This window comes from Eurytemora carolleeae, unplaced genomic scaffold, assembly GCF_000591075.1.
Source record: "Eurytemora carolleeae unplaced genomic scaffold, Eaff_2.0 scaffold399, whole genome shotgun sequence".
Taxonomy (NCBI): Eukaryota; Metazoa; Arthropoda; class Copepoda; order Calanoida; family Temoridae; genus Eurytemora; species Eurytemora carolleeae.
In genome coordinates, this window is record NW_019396490.1 from 52802 (window position 1) to 58214 (window position 5413).

The 5413-nt window shown below is 34.3% G+C and overlaps 2 long non-coding RNA genes across 2 annotated transcripts; both read left to right on the top strand.

Annotated features, from left to right (window-relative positions):
* Positions 1–694: 694 nt before the first annotated feature.
* Positions 695–3492, top strand: LOC111704259 (uncharacterized). The gene is made up of 3 exons (XR_002765787.1): positions 695–1065; positions 2157–2238; positions 3413–3492. It is a non-coding gene; the product is annotated as an uncharacterized LOC111704259 (long non-coding RNA).
* Positions 3493–3729: 237 nt separating this feature from the next.
* Positions 3730–4960, top strand: LOC111704261 (uncharacterized). The gene is made up of 2 exons (XR_002765788.1): positions 3730–3848; positions 4356–4960. It is a non-coding gene; the product is annotated as an uncharacterized LOC111704261 (long non-coding RNA).
* Positions 4961–5413: the final 453 nt, after the last annotated feature.

The following is a 5413-nucleotide window of genomic DNA, read 5'->3' on the forward strand; positions in this document are numbered from 1 at the left end:
TGTTTACATTTCTCCCATAAACTACACAGTTTGACCTGCAGGCCGATGTTTGTTTACATTCTTCCCAGAAACTACACAGTTTGACCTGCAGGCTAATGTTTGTTTACATTCCTCCCAGAAACTACACAGTTTGACCTCCAGGCCGATGTTTGTTTACATTCCTCCCATAAACTACACAGTTTGACTTGCAGGCTGATGTTTGTTTACATTCCTTCTAGAAACTAAACAGTTTGACTTGCAGGCCGATGTTTGTTTACATTCCTCCCAGAAACTAGACAGCTTGACTTGCAGGCCGATGTTTGTTTACATTCCTCCCAGAAACTACACAGTTTGACCTGCAGGCCGATGTTTGTTTCCATTCCTCCCAGAAACTATGACCTGCAGGCCGATGTTTGTTTACATTCCTCCCAAAAACTACACTTATTTTGACATTTTGATTATTGGCGCATTAATTTCCTTGCTTTTTAATTTGTATTGTTGTTGAAGACTAATGCATAGATAATAACAAACTTCTTAACCTTTACCATGAGTTAAAAATAAATAAATTAGTTTTGGGGAAAAGTAAATAAAGTTAATTTCCCCTCCTGCTGTATTTATAGTACGGGTCTGATTATACTGCCAGGTATAATTAAACTGGTTTGATCAATGTTTACAAACAGTTTTCCACCCAAACATAATTAGTACGAGGTTTACAGTCATCAAGAATACAAGTGTCGTCTGACAAACTTTAATAAAACTTTGCAGTAATAAAATGCACATCATGTGAAAGGAAATATCTTTAGATTTAAATTGTCAGCGAGCCCCCCAAAACTAAAAAACGAGAAAAGTTTTACTCCGACACTTTGAAATCTTCACTTTGGGCCAAAAACAAATTAACTTTACAATAAAAATTGAAATCTTCAAATTCATAGAAATTCACGAAGAAAGAGCTGAGTCATTAAATGTTAAAGAATCGATGATTTAAAAAAGTTCTAGATTTTAATGTAACTTTATCTAATCTGTTGGTTTTAAAGTAAATTCAAAATGGCCTCGACTAACTCTGAGTTTAATAAGTTGAGTAATCGAGTAAGTAAAATTTCTTCAAAAATATAAAAATTAATGAAAATCGTACACGTTTCAGTTAAAATCTCAAATCATAAAACTTTCATAAAATTTTCTAAAAATAATCATTACCCAATCCTCATCAAAAAAAATTTATTCCAAACTTATCTGAATTTAATACTGAAATATCCCCCTTGGAAGCCCAGTAAGATAAACTTGACTGTTAGGGCTCTTCGTGCTTATTTCTTGTACAATTTTAGCATGACATTGTTGTTTTTCAAGTCGCTATTTAAACTTTCTCCCGATAAACCAAAAAGTTTACGGATTTTTCTGTTTCAATTCGTGAATTTTAGAAAATCGTAAAAGTCAACCTTTTCGTTTATAAAAATATTTTAACTGTTTATTTCGTTTGTTAGCTGTCAACAACTTCCGTAGGTTCGTTAACGGAATTTACTTTATCCCAACGGTAGAACATAAGAGAATTGAATTTATTTACTGAACACAAAGGAAATGAGTTTTTGCAACAAAATCATATTTTCTAATTTGTATATCTACTTAAATAAATGGTGTAGACCTTAGATATTTCAAACTATGAATTCTGTTAGATCAAATAGTCTAAGTTTGAAATATCAAAGGATTTCGCTATTAGGTTGAAGATATAGAGGTTTGAAAATTTAAGTTTGTGGTAAAGACTCAATTCCTTTATTCTGGAATACACTAAACTAGTTTAGCGGTTTATGTCGAAACAACAATTTACACCTTCGACATGAGAGGGGGGGGGGAGTTGCCCAGGAATAGAGGGGAGTTGGAATTTTTGTTTTTTCCAGAAAAGGAGACACAACGTTGCTAGCACCGATGTAATGCATACGTCTCCAGATTTATAAATCTAATAATGAAAGGTTTGAATACTGGGTTTAATTTCATATTTTGGTCCAAGTCCAGTTTTGGTTGGGTTTGTTTACAAAAAAAAAACAATATAGAATTGTACAGCCACCGAAAATGAGTTCATGTATAGAACGCAATTTGGTGTATTCTGGGTACAAAATTCTCTTATGGCCTTACCTAACCTTGCTTTATCCAGTCCCAACCTTGATATTTCGTTTCATTGTTTAAAGTGTGGAGTTGAACTGGAGGAAACCTTACACCGTCTCCAGGAGCACTCAGGAGTACAGGGGATCATAGTTGTAGATTTATCAGGTTAGAACTCAAGAGTTTACAGGGGATCATAGTTGTAGATTTAGGTTAGAACTCAGGAGTATACAGGGGATCATAGTTGTAGACTTATCAGGTTAGAACTCAGTAGTATACAGGGGATCATAGTTGTAGATTTATCAGGTTAGAACTCAGGAGTACAGGGGATCATAGTTGTAGATTTATCAGGTTAGAACTCAGGAGTATACAGGGGATCATAGTTGTAGATTTATCAGGTTAGAACTCAGCAGTATACAGGGGATCATAGTTATAGATTTATCAGGTTAGAACTCAGGAGTATACGGGGGATCATAGTTGTAGATTTATCAGGTTAGAACTCAGGAGTACACAGGGGATCATAGTTGTAGATTTAGCAGGTTAGAACTCAGGAGTATACAAGGGATCATAGTTGTAGATTTAGGTTAGAACTCAGGAGTATACAAGGGATCATAGTTGTGGTTCAAACCTCTGATATAATGAGACTTTTTGATCTAACAAAATTCATAGTTTAGAATTTCAAGTTTTATTCGACACCGGACGTTGCAAAGATGTAGGGATAATAAAATCAAAGTTTGTGTCGAAAATGAATTATTTTGGCCTAAACACGTTTACGGTAGTTCATGATGTATATCGGATGCTCTGCGAATGCATTATAAATAAAACATGGAAAATACATTAAATCCTTTTATGATAAGAAAAATGACAACCAAGCAAACTTTCTTTTTCTAAGATGGAAAGTTTTTAAAACCTCCGTTTCTAAAATACTTAAAACTTTGTGGTGGTTGCAGATTAAGCCGGGTTTAATCTTTAAACTTGAAATAATGTGAAATCTATTCAATCTGTCCACACTGCACACTGCAAACTGTCATCTTTAAGAATATTTGTTGAGTTCTCAAACAAGAATTTCGGATCATATCAAGAATGTATAAAAAGATAAGAAAAAATATTACACTGGACATGGTGCCTGTATTCAAGCAATTGGTGTTTGGAAAAAAAATTAAGCAATTTTATCTGTATTTTACATAGCAACTTAAAGTTACCGTATTAAGTGAAACAGTTTTGTGTTCAGTGCACAATTTCTGTGTTACATGTTCATTGGGCTGTTTAAAATAATAACTTAACAGTAGTCTTCCTTCACTACTGTTTTATGGGTCCGGCTGTACAGATTAATTTTATTTAGGAAAAATTATTAAGAGTTCGTTTGAATCCCAGTTCGGAGAAAAAATCCTAGGATATATTGGACCTTTAGCAATTCAGGTTAAAAATAACAAAATATAAACTACTAGCTCAAGTGCCCGGCGTTGCCCGTGGTCGTGGAATTTTAGAAAGTTGAATTTAAAAAGGAAAAAGACTATTTTTTTAGCCTGTTATTCCCGTGGGGAAACCATGGGTTCCCTCAAAAAAATCAGCCAATTCGGTCCAATCCGTTTGGGCTCTTAAGCTAACATTTAAATAAAACAAATGGTTATTTAGTATTTACTGGTTTAATCTTTTATTCTTATTGTTTCTAGTTCTTTTATCAACTTGTGATTTATATTAGTACGTTCTGAAGCTGAATATGTGGATAGAATGAGTGTGAATAAAGAAAATACAACTCTATATTTCATTTACATACAGTGAGCTTTTTAGAGTGTGCCGACTCTAACAACGTTTATATCAATACAATAAAGATGACATTTTTATTCAAGTTTTGATTTTTACGAACTTTTTTCGAATTACAAGTAATTTAAAATTATTAAAGAAATTACGTTTTTTTGATAGCTTTTCATTGTTTCCATGAATATGTGCATCCATGTTTAAACATTGTTCGAAATCAAAATTGAAATCAAAAGTTCTCTTTATTGTATTAATATACTGTATGTAAAAGAAACTATGTTTAAGGCGAAAGGGAGAATTAAATATCTAGATCTAGACATTTTAATAGTAGGTCATAATTGAAGGATCATCTTTTGTGGGCTTAAAAATGTTCTTCTTCAATTCATATTATTAAAAATTATTATCTTTGTCATAACTTAAAAAGCGACTTATTCTTTAATCTTGTTCTATTTGCGCGCAAACATAGCTAAAATAAGAAATGGATTCGAAATATGAATATTGTAAATCAAATAATTTTTTAATTTTAGATTCTGATTATACTCTGCTCGTGGTTCAATCTCCCCCCTCGGAATCTTGAATTCTGGAAAATACATGAGAGGAAGCGAGCCACTAAAATCCGCATCCCAGCCTCATCATATTCCAGCATTCCAACCTCATCATATTCCAGCATTCCAACCTCGTTATATTCCAGCATTCCAACCTCGTTATATTCCAGCATTCCAACCTCATAATATTCCAGCATCCTGCAGCCTCATCATATTCCAGCATTCCAACCTCGTTATATTCCAGCATTCCAGCCTCATCATATTCCAGCATTCCAACCTTGTTATATTCCAGCATTCCAGCCTCATAATATTCCAGCATCCTGCAGCCTCATTATATTCCAGCATTCCAACCTCGTTATATTCCAGCATCCCAGCATCATCATATTCCAGCATTCCAACCTCGTTATATTCAGCATCCCAGACTCATCATTTTCCAGCATTCCAACCTCGTTATATTCCAGCATCCCAGTCTCAATTTCAAGCTCAAGACTGGGTACAAATTTACCAGATTAAGTTCTGCGTCGAAGCATTTTTCGACGTGTCTTCTTTATAAACAAAAAAATTGATAATTTACCATAGACATAAAACAAACTATTATTATTAAAATCCTGTTTTTAGTTCAAATTTTAAACTTTTCTGGAAAAATACCTAGCTACGGGCCTGGTTTGACAAATTTAGAAAAGAAATTAGGAGAATTAGTAAGCTGAAGTGGATCAAACATGATAGAGAGGAAAATATTACTTTGATAACAGATTTTAGCACCTCGCCCTCCTCCCCTCATATACACACTTCGCTGTCCTCCCCTCATATAAACACCTCGCCATCCTCCCCTCATATAAACACCTCGCTGTCCTCCCCTCATATAAACACCTCGCCCTCCTCCCCTCATATAAACACCTCGCTGTCCTCCCCTTATATAAACACCTCGCTGTCCTCCCCCATATAAACACCTTGCCATCCTCCCCTCATCTAAACACCTCGCTGTCCTCCCCTCATATAAACACCTCGCTGTCCTCCCCTCATATATATATATTAATATA